Genomic DNA, 13,488 nt, shown 5'->3' on the forward strand with positions numbered 1-13,488 from the left:
AAAAAACAATGTACCTTAACTTAAAAGATATGTCTATTACTATTGTTATATATTATATACATATATATGCATATGGCAATTTTGTAAAAGAAAACAACAATAGTTTGCCACATTGATGGACTCTTCCTTTCACAAACAATTTCCCTGTAGTGTCTCTTGCTGTTTGATCGAATTTCCCCCACGGTAGAACCTCTGTCAAAACTGGAGTCCATCCTCTTAAACCCTGCCCTGCTTTAACTTCTAAATCCCGTGTTGTCACGTCAACCAGCTTCACAGCATCTTCAGCAGGAGCAGAGTCCATCTGGAGAAACCACGTTCTCTGCTCAGCGGTGAGAAGCAGTCCTCACCCCATCGCGTCCTGTCACGAGATCGCGGCAACGCCGTCCACCTTCAGGCCCCGCTTCCAGTCCCGGTTCTCTCGCTGTTTCCACCACGTCCGCCGTGACTGCCTCCACCGACGCCCCGAGCCCCCAGAGTCATCCCCAAGGGTGGGAATCCACTTCTGCCAAACGCCAGCAGATGTTGATATTTTGCCCTCTGCCCGTGCATATTGAATGTTCTTAATGGCATCTAGAATCTAGAATGTTCTTAATGGCATCTAGAATCTAGAATGTTCTTAATGGCATCTAGAATCCGTTCCAGAAGGTTTTATTTGCTTAGCCCAGATCTATCAGAGGAATCACTATGTATGGCAGCTATGACCTTACAAAATCTACCTATTAAAATATAAGACCTGAGGGGTTTTGTACACAGCAGGGCTCTCGGGTGACCAGGTGTATTGGTCCGTGAGGAGGAATATTTTGAAAGGAATCATTTTTCTTAGCGGCAGTTCTCAACAGTGGGCTTCAAATATTCAGTAAACCGTGCTGTAAACAGACGTGCTGTCATTCGGGCTTCGGGGTATCATCTATAAAGCACAGGCAGAGTCGATTCAGCATAATTCTGAAGGGCCCGGGGGTTTTTGGAACGGTCAGTGAGCACTGACTTCACATCACCAGCTGCACCAGCCCCTGACAAGACAGAAGCTTTGAAGCCGGGCACTGCAAGTCCTCAGTGGCATCTTCTTCCACTAGGAGGCCATTTCGTCTACACTGAAAACCTGTTGTTCAGTACTACCACCCTCGTTACCATCGTACCTAGACCCGGATACGTTGCCGCAGCTCCATACCGGCATTTGCGATTTTATGGCACAGGGACGGCTTCTTTCCTTAAAGGTCATGAGCCTTCGAACGTTTCTTCTGGCGCTTCCTCACCTCTCTCGGCCTTCACAGAAAGGATTACAGTTGGGTCCTCGCTGTGGATCAGGCTTTGGCTCAAGGGAATGTTGTGGCTGTTGTGATCGTCTCTCCAGAACGCTCAGGATGCCTCCATATCGGGGATAACACTGTTTCACTTGCGTATCATTTGCAACACAGCACTTTAAACTTCCTTCAAGATTGTTTCCTCTTCCTTCCCAGCTTGGCTAGTGTTTTTGCTGCAGAGGCCCAGCTTTCGGCCTATGTTGGCTTTCACCATGCCTTCCGCACTAAGCTTAATCACGTCTAGTTTTTTTTAAAGCAAACTTTTTTTTTTAACGTTTATTCATGTTCGAGAGACAGAGCAGAAGCAGGGAAGGGGCAGACAGAGAGGGAGACACAGAAGCGGAAACAGGCGCCAGGCTGTCAGCACAGAGCCTGACAGGGGCTCGAACCCACCAACCGCGAGATCGTGACCTGAGCCAGGGTCTGACGCTCAGCCGACAGAGCCACCCAGGCGCCCCTCGTCACTCCTGGTTTTAAGTGCTTTCATTTGAGCACTTAGAGGCCATTACAGGGTTACTAATTGGCCTAATTTCAATATTGCCATGTCCCAGGGAATAGGGAGACCCAAAGAGAGAGAGAGAGAGAGAGAGAGAGAGAGAGAGAGAGAGAGAGAGAGAGAGAGGAGGAACAACCTGAGCAGTCAGAACACACACATTTATTGACTGAGTTCATCGTCTTATATGGGCGCCGTTTGTGGCACCTGGAAACAATTTCAAAGTGATTGCGGGATCACTGATCACCACAACAGATACAATAATGCAAAACGTTGATGAATCGCAAGAACCAGCAAAATGTGACACAGAGACCATGAAGTGAGCCAATGATGTGGGATGAATGGCCCCACCCACGACTGCCACAAACCTTCACAGTAAAACGCACAACGAATGTGAAGAGCAACAACACGAGTTGTGCTTGTGTATTTCCGGCCGTTTGTCTTCTCCCTAAAGGCATCTGGATTTGTACCAGCTCACATAAATAAATGGAAGTTTGCTTGGGGGGAGGGGAAGGAAGTGGGGGGGAGGGGGAAGGAAGTGGGGGGGAGTGGGGAAGGAAGTGGGGGGGAGGGGAAGGAAGTGGGGGGGAGGGGGAAGGAAGTGGGGGGGAGTGGGGAAGGAAGTGGGGGAGGGGGGAAGGAAGTGGGGGAGGGGAAGGAAGTGGGGGGGAAGGAAGTGGGGGGAGGGGGAAGGAAGTGGGGGGAGGGGGAAGTGGGCGGAAGGAAGTGGGGGAGGGGGAGGAAGTGGGGGGAGGGGAGGAAGGAAGTGGGGGGAGGGGGAAGGAAGTGGGGGGGAGTGGGGAAGGAAGTGGGGGGAGGGGGAGGAAGTGGGGAGGGAGGGGGAAGGAAGTGGGGGGGAGTGGGGAAGGAAGTGGGGGGAGGGGAAGGAAGTGGGGGGAAGGAAGTGGGGGGAGGGGGAAGGAAGTGGGGGGAGGGGGAAGTGGGCGGAAGGAAGTGGGGGGGAGGAAGTGGGGGGAGGGGAGGAAGGAAGTGGGGGGAGGGGAAAGAAGTGGGGGGAGGGGGAAGGAAGTGGGGGGAGGGGGAAGTGGGGGGGAAGGAATGGGGGAGGGGGAGGAAGTGGGGGGAGGGGAGGAAGGAAGTGGGGGGAGGGGGAAGGAAGTGGGGGGAGGGGAAAGAAGTGGGGGGAGGGGGAAGGAAGTGGGGGGAGGGGAAAGAAGTGGAGGGGACGGGGGAAGGAAGTGGGGGGAGGGGGGAAGGGTGGGGCATAAGACATCCATAGTGACAGGTAATGCTTACTGAGGACTTTTCGATACACCAACTTACCAGATCCTCCTAACAACCCGGTGAGGTAAGTGCTATTTATTATCCCCATTTTCGAGGCAGGGAACCTGAGGCACAGAGGTAACTTTCCCTAGATGGCACAGTTAGTAAGCAACGGAACCAGGATTTGAACCCGGCTGCGAAGGCCACATTTGTATCCGCTCCGCTCTCCCAGCTCATGGAAAAGAGCCTCCTTTCGAATTCTAGCACAATGAGGCCGAGAGGCACTGATACTAATATGCGTATTACATACATTACGCCGTATAGAATCCACTCTGACCTACCTCCTGAGGCATTTTGCGACCTCGGTGAACGCCTGTAGGGTACTTAAAACAACGCCTGGCACTTCAGGGGCCGATCTTTCCCTTATTCCCCCCTCCTCCTCCGCCCCCTCCCCTCCCTCCCCCTTCCCGGCTTCGTCTCCGGTCCTCCCCCCTCGGCCACCGTGCTCCTCTCACACACGCCTCCCCGTCGCGCCTCACACCGCGACGAGCTCCGTGCCGCCTGCGCCTGCGGACGGCCCTCGTCCCTGGAACATCCTCCGTCCCTGCCGGTCGCCTCCCGGCCCTTCCCGGACCCCGCCCCCCCCCCCCCCCCCCCCCCCCGTCGGCGGGAGCCGCGTGACGACCGACCGGGGCCTCGTCGGCGAGGCGAGCTCCGCCCCCCAAGGCCGCAGGGCAGGCGGGAAGGCCGACCGGACGCGCGGCGGCCTCGGAACCGAAGCCGACGCCCGCCACGCCCGAGGCGCCTCCGGCCCCGGGGCCCCTGAAGACACAGGGATTGCGACCCGCGGAGGGGTTCCGTCCTCCCCGGCCGACGCGACGGATTCGAGGGCTCTGCGGGCGCCTCGCCGACCCGCTCCGGGCCGGCACGTCCCGTTTGCACCTCAGCCTCCCTCCCCCCCCCCCCCCCCCCCCCCAGTTCCCGCGAGAAGAGCCGCCGGAAAGAAAGACGGAAAGAAGACGGCACGTCCGCGGGACTGCAGAGTGGCTCGCACGGCCGCGGTCGCCGCTCTGGCCTTTCTCGTGGCTTCCGGTCTCCCCTCCCCCCCCTCCCCCCCGGAGACGGCTTCTCCGGGCGTCAGGCGTCCGCCCCCTCGACTCTGCAGGGCGGCGTTTTCCGCGCGCTTCGCCAGAGTTCGCCCGCGCGTCTGGAGCTCGTCAGGGGCCGCTTGCCCCGCCCCCCCCGCCCCGCCCCGGGATTCGACCGTCGCCGTTGCCCCTCAGCACCCACCGGGCCTCCTGGCCACGCGGCCTCGGTCGGCCGGGGCGCCTGGCGACGCGTGGCGCCCCGCCTGGGGGGTTCCCGAGATGCTCCCGCCCGCCGTCGCCGTCGGTTGACAGAACCGGGCGCGAGCGGCGCGACCGCCGCTCCCTCTTTCTGAAGACCACCCTGCCACGCTCGCCGAGCGGAGCCCCGTGGCCCCGACGCCAGGCTCCCGAAATCTATTTAGCAGAAAGGAACTCCTGCCGGGTGCACCTGAGACGGTTCGCGGGCCCGGGGTCGAGGACGCAGGAGCGTCGGGGGACGAGATGGAAGCGGGAGTTTTTCCTGTGCATATATTTTTTGGATACTTTTGGGGGATTGAATCACCGAGTGTATAACTATTCCAAAAATTAAATAGATTGAAGATTTTTAGAGCTTCAGCAATATATTGATGCGACAACATATATGTTTTTACATGTAAATGTTTATTTACTCTCGAGAGCGAGAAGGAGAGAGAGAGGGAGCCAGAGGGTCTAGAAGGCTCTGTGCTGACAGCAGGACCCCCGAAGGGGGGGGGGGGGGTTTGAACTCAGGAACCAGGAGATCATGACCTGAACCGAAGTCGAACACTTAACCGACCGAGCCACCCAGGTGCCCTGATGTGACAATATTTTTTTAATTCCTAGGCACAGCCTAAAATTGTTTTCTTCTCCGGGCGCCCGGGTGGCTCAGTCGGTTGAGCATCCGACTTCAGCTCAGGTCAGGAGCTTGTGGTTTGTGGGTTCCAGCCCCGCGTCGGGCTCTGTGCGGACGGCTCAGAGCCTGGAGCTGCTTCGCCTTCTGTGTCTCCCTCTCTCTCTGCCCTCCCCCGCTCATGCTCTGTCTCTCTTTCTCTGTCAAAAATAAATAAAACATTAATAAAAAATTTTTTTAAATCACCCAGGGCTTGTAGACAAAACCATGCCAATTTGTTCACCTATGCTGAGTTCCTTCCTCCCCTGGGCACCGAACACACAGATCGCTCCTATCATGTTGACTTGCCTACAGGTTCACCTCTTCTGCCGCCCGGTCTACTCCTCCAACCGTAGGGGGGCATGTCTTCTCTGTCCTTCCACGGATCTGCCCTCGGGTACCTGCTTCCCTGCCCATCTGCTTCAATACTTCTCCTTCACGGACCTCCCTGGTCCCAGGAGGCACGTTGACTCCTTCTTTTCCACCGGTGCTGACCCCTTGGATACAGTGACTCAGCTTTTGGATTGGCCTCTTGCCTTGGCACTTGGCCCCTACACGATTCAGCTTCCTGTATCTGCTCCCTGGCCACTCTCCGTCTGCCAAGCAGCTGAGGTCATTTTCCGCTTGTCACCCTGTATGGGAATGGACAGCAAAAGCCGCCATCACCCAGTCTGGAAACTTCAGCATCATCCGTTTCTTCTGCTCCTCACCCCTGGCCCTCCATGCAAGTTCTTTCCACGGCAGCGTTCCCTCAAGTATGTCCTTCCTTCTGAACCCACCCTTCCATGCTGCCTGAGATCAGGGGCCCATCCTCCCTTGGTGAGCCACGGCACCAGCCTCCCGTCTGGCTGCTCTTTAGTCTGTGTCCCTCCGGTTCTCTCTCTACATGCCCGGCAGAACTCTCGTCCCCAGATGCACATCTGATCATGGTGCTCTCCTGCTGAGAAAGCTCCCCAGGTCCCGGATGCAGTCGGAGTTCTTGGCTCACCAGAACAGGTCCCTCACGCCGTATCCCTCGCCCTTCGCTCCAGCCACAGCCCGTCCTCCGACTGCACCACACTCCTTACTCCGACGCGCCAGAGGGCTGGCCTTTCCCGGGCTGTTTCCACCATCCTCGCCTTCTCCCGCGTTCCTCCTTCTTCCAGGACTGACCACGTGGCTTGGTTTGCCCAGAACGGTCTCTGCTTACACCTGTCATTCCGTGTAATTATTAGGAGCCTCCCTTTCACTCTCCAAATGCCCCGGTTTGGTCAACAGATGACGCGGCCCCACTGCAGTCGGTCTGATTCTTCACCTGGAAAATCTCTGCTCATCTTCGAAGATCTGCTCCAAGTGCCGGAAGAAGCGCTGGGAAGCCTCGTGTGAGTTCCCCGGAGGAAGTCGGCTGCTCCTTCCGTGCCCCTCCAGCCTTGTATGTGTAATTCATGACAGCGTTAGCCATGGTATAGTACTAGAGACTTGTTTATATGTCTGTCTTCCTTGCTAGACTTCTTGAGTCTTGTGTACTTTTGCATCCAGAAGAGTCCCGGACAGGTAGTAGGTGTTCATTTACAGTTTGCTGAAGAGGAATGCGAAAAGGAATTCGTGAAATGTTTATTAAGAACTACGTGCCAGGCACCGTTCTAGGTTCTTTGGCAAGACAGATGAACATCCACATTCTCGCAGAGTTTACACTTAGTCGGAGGAAACAGACCAAGTGGGTTTCTGAACAATCTACTGGTGAGAGCGTAAGTACGGGGTTGGCTGTAACTAGGCAGGCTCACCCCTGGAGCTGGGGGCGGGAGTCAGCTTCCCTCGACGCACCGGGCTGTCTGAGGGATGGGGGCCCCCCTGGCCGATACAAGGATTCAGTCAGAAGGGAAGAAGCAAAGAACAGATTCAGGTAAACAGTGTCCGTGCGGGGCGGGACTGGCAGAGTGATTCACTTCCACGCCACAGCTGCCTCCGGTAATGTCTCCCTTCAATCCTGTCAGGGTGTCTCTGGGACGGTATGTTTAATCCCATTTGAATATAATCCAGAATGTTATTGTGAAGTCTTGGATGAAAGGCTCCCCTGGCACACACGACATTTAAAGCCTGTTGTTCATCTGTGTCCACGGTCAAGATCGGTCAACCTTGTCATGAAAACTTCCCTTGACCACTGCTGCTCCAACTTTTGCATCAATGGTGTTTCTAGTCATCATAATATCAAATCTGTAGAAAAAAAACATACCCACGGAAACTGTTACCATGCAAATATTAAAGTAAAAATAGATCTACAGGCATGAAAATGACAATATTATCTATTCCATGGACATAGTTCTGATAGAAGCAAGGCACCCAGGGACACTAGCTCCAAGAGAGATCTCTTTAGGATTAGGCCCCAGCCTGGAGAGCCCTAAGTACCTTCCCTCCTAGGTCCATAATTATGGTCTGAGAAAGTCTCAATCCTACCAAAGGCACATCAAAGAAAATTTCTTCAAATTGTTTTTTTCCTTATGAGATGATGGAGTAACAAGTTTACGGATGAGACTATCAAGTAGACGCGTTGATGACGCTGATAATGAAATCGGTTGGAGAACATGCAAACTAAATCAGAAAATACTGAATGAAAATCCTTCTGTGCTTTTTCCTTTGAACGCCTAGGTCAAAGCCACCCATGCCGTTTTCTGCAATACTGCACCAGTGTTCCAATGAGGCAAAACCCGCTCAATCCGAGTGATCTGTTATCTGTTGTAACCTGAAAGGTGTCACTCTCACTTGATCCCCTTTTATGCCATACCACAACTTCAATTTAAATAATTTTCCTGCTCCCAATATTGCAGTAGGTTTCTTCCTCTCTTCCCCCCTTTCTTTCTTTTCTTTTCTTTTTCCTTTTTTCTTTTCTTTTCTTTTCTTTCTTTCTTTCTTTCTTTCTTTCTTTCTTTCTTTCTTTCTACTTTGTATTAGGAAATGTTCAAACATACTTTAGAAAGTAGACAGAATAGTAAGATGAACCCACCTAAACCATTACCTAGTTTTTCTACATAAAATGTACATATAGTAAAATGCATAAACTTTAAGTGCACAATGTGTTTTGACAAATGTATGTGCCTGTTTCACTGCCACTCCCAATCAATATATAAAACATTTCCATCACCCCAGAAAGCTCCTTAGCCATCCCCCAATTTTACCAGGTATTAATACATGACATGCTTGGTTTATCCGTATCCCTCCCCCCACAACTCCCAGGATGATTTTGAAGCAAACCCAGACATCGTATTATTTTACCTGTAAATATTTCCTTATGTTTCTCTAAGAGATAACCAAAATATTACTATCACACTTAAATGAACAAGAATTTCTTAACATTATCAAATATCCAGCCTGTGTCCACGTCTCCTCAATTCTCTTTTAATAGATTTATAATTGGTTTCTTTACTTTGATCTATCCCACTGATTTTAAAAAAACACCCCAGATGAGTATTTCCAAGCTGTTGTCACGATTATCTACTGAGTACTCCTTAGGCTACTAGAACCTGGATTCAATACAGAACTTTCCAATTTCAGTTTCCAATTTTCCTCTTCATGCAGCTTAGCCTTCAGCAAAAGTAGGCTAATTTTTGTATGAAAAAAACAAAACCCTGGCTTCCACGACTCTAGAATTTGATTATGTGTCTCTTCTCTTCACCCTGCACGCAAATGGTCATTAAATAAATCTCTGTTCAACACCTACCAGGCATCAGGGACCAGTTAGTAGCTAGAGAAGCCAGCAGTCAACAAGATAAGTACAAATCCCGCCCCCACAGAGGATTATGGCATCTCCTCTCTCTACTTACTGAAATCGCATTTACTTAAAGGTGAGGTCCAAATGTCACGTTCTGTGCGAAGTCGGCCCTGATCACTTCAGGCAGAAATACTCTTGCTCCTCTTAAACTCTTGCTTTACTTCATTTAAGCTGCCCCTAGAGTATATACCACATAAGGAATCTGAACCAAAGACATGTAGAGAGAAGTCCTTCATTTTTGTAAGACCTTCAACATCTAATGGGAACATAATGAATGAGTAAATGAATATGTTAAGAACAGTTACAACACACACACACACACACACACACACACACACACACACACACTCAGCTCAGCTGACAGTGTGTCAAACTCACCATGTGAAGGCCCTGAGTTCAGTCCTCAGGGAGAACAGCTCTCTCCTTCCTTCTTTAGCAATTGGTCTGGCCTAACATTATGTTGGCGAAAAGAAAGGGTATATCAGGGGCACTAAGAAAAAAACAAAGAAACACATGCACAAAAAAAAAAAAAAAAAATCACCCACTGACTGCTGAACCTGAACCAACTGTTTTAAGAAAAGGTATTATTGAGACATTCTTCACTCGGTACAAGGGATTACACTGCTTTAAGGACACTTCCAGGGACCCCTGGGTGGCCCAGCTTGTTGAGCTACCTACCGACTTCGGCTCAGGTCTCACAGCTTGTGAGTTGGAGCCCTGCGTCGGGCTCTGTGCTGATGGCTCAGAGCCTGGAGCCTGCTTCGGATTCTGTGTCTCCCTCTCTCCCTGCCCCTCCCCTGCTCATGCTCTGTGTGTGTGTGTGTGTGTGTGTGTGTGTGTGTGTGTGTGTGTCTCAATAATAAATAAACATTAAAAAAATTTTAAAAAGGGGCACCTGGGTGGCTCAGTCGGTTAAGCGTCCGACTTCAGCTCAGGTCACGATCTCGCGGTCCGTGAGTTCGAGCCCCGCGTCGGGCTCTGGGCTGATGGCTCAGAGCCTGGAGCCTGCTTCCGATTCTGTGTCTCCCTCTCTCTCTGCCCCTCCCCCGTTCATGCTCTGTCTCTGTCTCAAAAATAAATAAACTTAAAATAAAAAAAAAATTTTTTTTAAAAAAACAAAAAAAGGACACTTCCGGGGGAAAGTCCACGTATAAAAGCATATGAGAATTGGCCTGGAGATGAAGTGGATACACCTCAAAGTCTTTTCCATCTTTTAGTTATCTCATTCCATTAGGGTACGTTTCTGAACGTGGTGCACAGAATTAAAAAGCTGATTTTCCGCAGTCAGAAATCCTGAAAAATTCTTCTCTAAATTTTTGAAAATGTAAAAAGACATAAAGAAGAAAATTAGAATCCCCCATAATCCACCAGTCAGACAAAAATCGTTCTTGGGGAGCTTGGGTGGCTCAATCGGTTAAGCACCCAACTTTGGCTCAGGTCATGGTCTCACAGTCCGTGAGTTTGAGCCCTGCGTCAGGCTCTGTGCTGACAGCTCGGGGTCTGGAGCCTGCTTTGGATTCTGTGTCTCCCTCTCTCTCTGGCCCTCCCCACTTGTGCTCTGTTTCTCTCTCTCTCAAAAATAAATAAACATTAAAAAAAATCGTTCTTAACATTTTGCTGTGTTTCTTTCCAGTCATTTTTTTGCTGCGAGTAGAAAAAGGTTGCTTTTGGGGCGCCTGGGTGGCTCAGCCGGTTAAGCGTCCGACTTCAGCTAAGGTCATGATCTCACGGTTTGTGGGGTGGAGCCCCGCGTGGGGCTCTGTGCTGACAGCTCGGAGCCTGGAGCCTGTTTCGGATTCTGTGTCTCCCTCTCTCTCTGCCCCTTCTCCACTCATGCTCTGTGTCTCTCTCCTTCAAAAATACATAAACATTTTTTTAAAAATTAAAAAAAAAAAAGAAAAAGGTTGCTTCGGAGTACTAGATTTCACACTGGTGCTGAGGATGGGTGGGCTTACCCAAGGAAAACGTTTTGTTTTCCATATTAAGCAGGGTGGCCTTTGTTCTGCCTTTCCTCACAGATGACTCTCTTTTTTCCCCACCTTTTGTTCTCCCCTTTGCCCACCAAACCCACAGTTCTGATCTGTGACCCTAATTGGAGTCTTTACTCCCATCTCTGGTCCCAACATCATGTCCCAGATCAGGATCTCAGAGTCCTATCCCCCTTTGTATCCATTCACCTCACTGCCTTGACTCAAAACCAAGTTCCTGGGCCACATCTGATCTTCACTATAACTTGTTTTCATTTATCAGCATTTCCCCCACGACATTAAAGAGACTTTGTGAATTAAAGTTGAATAGTTGCATATTATTCTCATCTTAAACATTCTCCTCATATTGACCTGATGTTAGTTTCGATTATGAATTATGAATAACTCCGTAATGAATGTTTGCAAACAATCTTTACCCATATATCAGATTACTTTCTTTTTGTTAATTTTTTTAAGTTTGTTTATTTATTTTGAGAGAGAGAGAGAGAGAGAGAGAACACAAGTGGGTGAAGGGCAGAGAGAGGGAGAGAAAGAATCCCAAGCAGGCTCCACGCCATCGATGCAGGGCCCAATGTGTTAACCAGGTCTCAGACTCAGAAACTGTGAGATCATGACCTGAGCTGAGATCAAGAGTCGCCTGCTTAACCGAATGCCCTCCCCAATCAGATTACTTCCTTAAGTCAGACACATAGAAATAAATGTATTGACATAAAATATGGCCTAAAAACACCTGATACATACTGCTAACTTGATTTCTAGAGAGCGTGCAAACTTACCCTCCCACAGCAGAGCGTACTGGGTCTATCTTGTTGACTATTGCCAACACGGGGTGTTATTGTTAACACAGAGAACAAAAAGGAATTTGGGAATAGAAAAAAGCTCTCGGTGTAGTCAAGAGCATCTATGAAAAATGTACAGCTAGCATCATACTTAACAACGACAGGCCACATGCTTTTCCCCCAAGATCAGGAACAAAGCAAGGATGTCCACTCCCACCACTTTTATTCAACAGTGTATTATTTTTAATATTTACTAATAGGAGATATTTAAAACCACTGTACTTTCACATTTGCATTTCTTTGTGAGAGTAACTTGTTTATTAGCAATTTGCATTTTCTCTTTTGTGAATTATGTATCTGTAGTCTCTGCCCATTGGTATCCTAGGGCTTTTTAAGTTATTTCTGTAGGCTGCCTGTATTTTTGTCTTGAATATTTATTTCTACACATCTTGTTGTTGGCTTTGGTTTGAATGCCATATTTTTTGCTTTAGAGAAGTTTATGTCATTTTATTTTATTTTCTGTGAGCAGAACTACTGAGTCTATCTCATTTTAAATTGCATTTATACTTAACCATTTCTTCTTTTTGTTGTTGTTGTTACATAAATGAACACATTTACTATAGGCCAACCGGGTGTCAAATGGTGGAGATTCTACTGGTCTGGAAATTCCTTTAGTCTTTTGCTTTTGGAAAATTGTTTTATTTTAGAGATAGCGTGCGAGAGGGGCAGAGGGAGAGAAGCGTAAGCAGTCTCCATGCTCAGCATGAGCCCGATACGGAGCTCGATCCCGTGACCCTGAGGTCATAACTTGAGCCAAAATCAAGAGTCAGACACTCAACCGACTGAGCCACCCAGGTGCCCCAGTCTTCGACTTTTTTAAATTTTCAGTAGGCCCCGTTGTCCAACATGGAGCTTGAACTCATGACCCTGAGATTAAGAGTCGCATGCTCTACTGACTGAGCCAACCAGGCGCCCCTCAATTCCTTCAGTCTTTTGATGGCTGCCTTTACAGTGGCGGCAGAAGTGGTGTTGAGGGTCCAGGCACCACCGGCTGCTGTTTTCATGAGGGAACCACAACCCCACAGCTCATCCCTTCAACTTGGTTTTGCCACAGAAGGAGCAAGTGTATTTGGCACGCTGGCTTCTTTCACTTTTCTTCACCATTTTCCCGAGGGAGGCACCATAACAGGGTGAGGGGGATCTTCTATTTACCGATGATTCCTAACATCTTGGCGTGTTTTACCAAGTTGCTGCAAACCAGGTCCCAGCCCAGAGAGTAACCTTTTTTTTTTTTTTTTTTTTTTTAAATAGTACTGCATGGTACTACAGTAATTACCTTGCTTCTATGTTCAAGAACTAGTAGGTTAGTGGGGCGCCTGGGTGGCTCAGTCGGTTAACCGTCCGACTTCTGCTCAGGTCACGATCTCCCGGCTTATGGTTTCAAGCCCCGCGTCGGGCTCTGTGCTGACGGCTCGGAGCCTGGAGCCCGCTTCGGATTCTGTGTCTCCCCCTCTCTCTGCCCCTCCCATGCTCGTGTTCTGTCTCTCTCTGTCTCTCAATAATAAATAAACATTTAAAAAAATTAAAAAAAAAAAAAAGAATTAGTGGGCTAGTACACAGCCCTGTGATTTCAACAACCAATTTTGCTATGAAAAGTAGTTCTTGTATCTTGCGATTGGTGTTATTTGTTTCATTAGGGTGCATCAACAGGGGAAAAAATGGCTCAGAGAATCCAATTTGCAATATTGGCTCAAAGTTATAATGTGCAGGGTTTATACTCAGTTCTGGGTCATGTTTTCATCTATAAGACTCAATTAAAAGGATAGCGAGGTTCATATCAAAAATCATATAGTAGCTAAAGAGTATCATTTTATCTTGTCTGAACCAACGCAATAGAGCCAAAATCTTTAAACAATTATATAGGTGCATAAAGTTTTATGATAGAACTTCACAGGGAAAAATA

At 49.4% G+C, this 13,488-nt stretch overlaps 1 long non-coding RNA gene across 1 annotated transcript; it reads right to left on the reverse strand.

Annotated features, from left to right (window-relative positions):
- Positions 1-6,218: 6,218 nt before the first annotated feature.
- On the reverse strand, positions 6,219-9,365 carry LOC122230786. The gene is made up of 3 exons (XR_006207875.1): positions 9,137-9,365; positions 8,811-8,935; positions 6,219-7,206 (listed from the first exon to the last, which is right to left on the reverse strand). It is a non-coding gene; the product is annotated as an uncharacterized LOC122230786 (long non-coding RNA).
- Positions 9,366-13,488: the final 4,123 nt, after the last annotated feature.

This window comes from Panthera tigris, chromosome A1 (genome assembly GCF_018350195.1).
Source record: "Panthera tigris isolate Pti1 chromosome A1, P.tigris_Pti1_mat1.1, whole genome shotgun sequence".
NCBI lineage: Eukaryota > Metazoa > Chordata > Mammalia > Carnivora > Felidae > Panthera > Panthera tigris.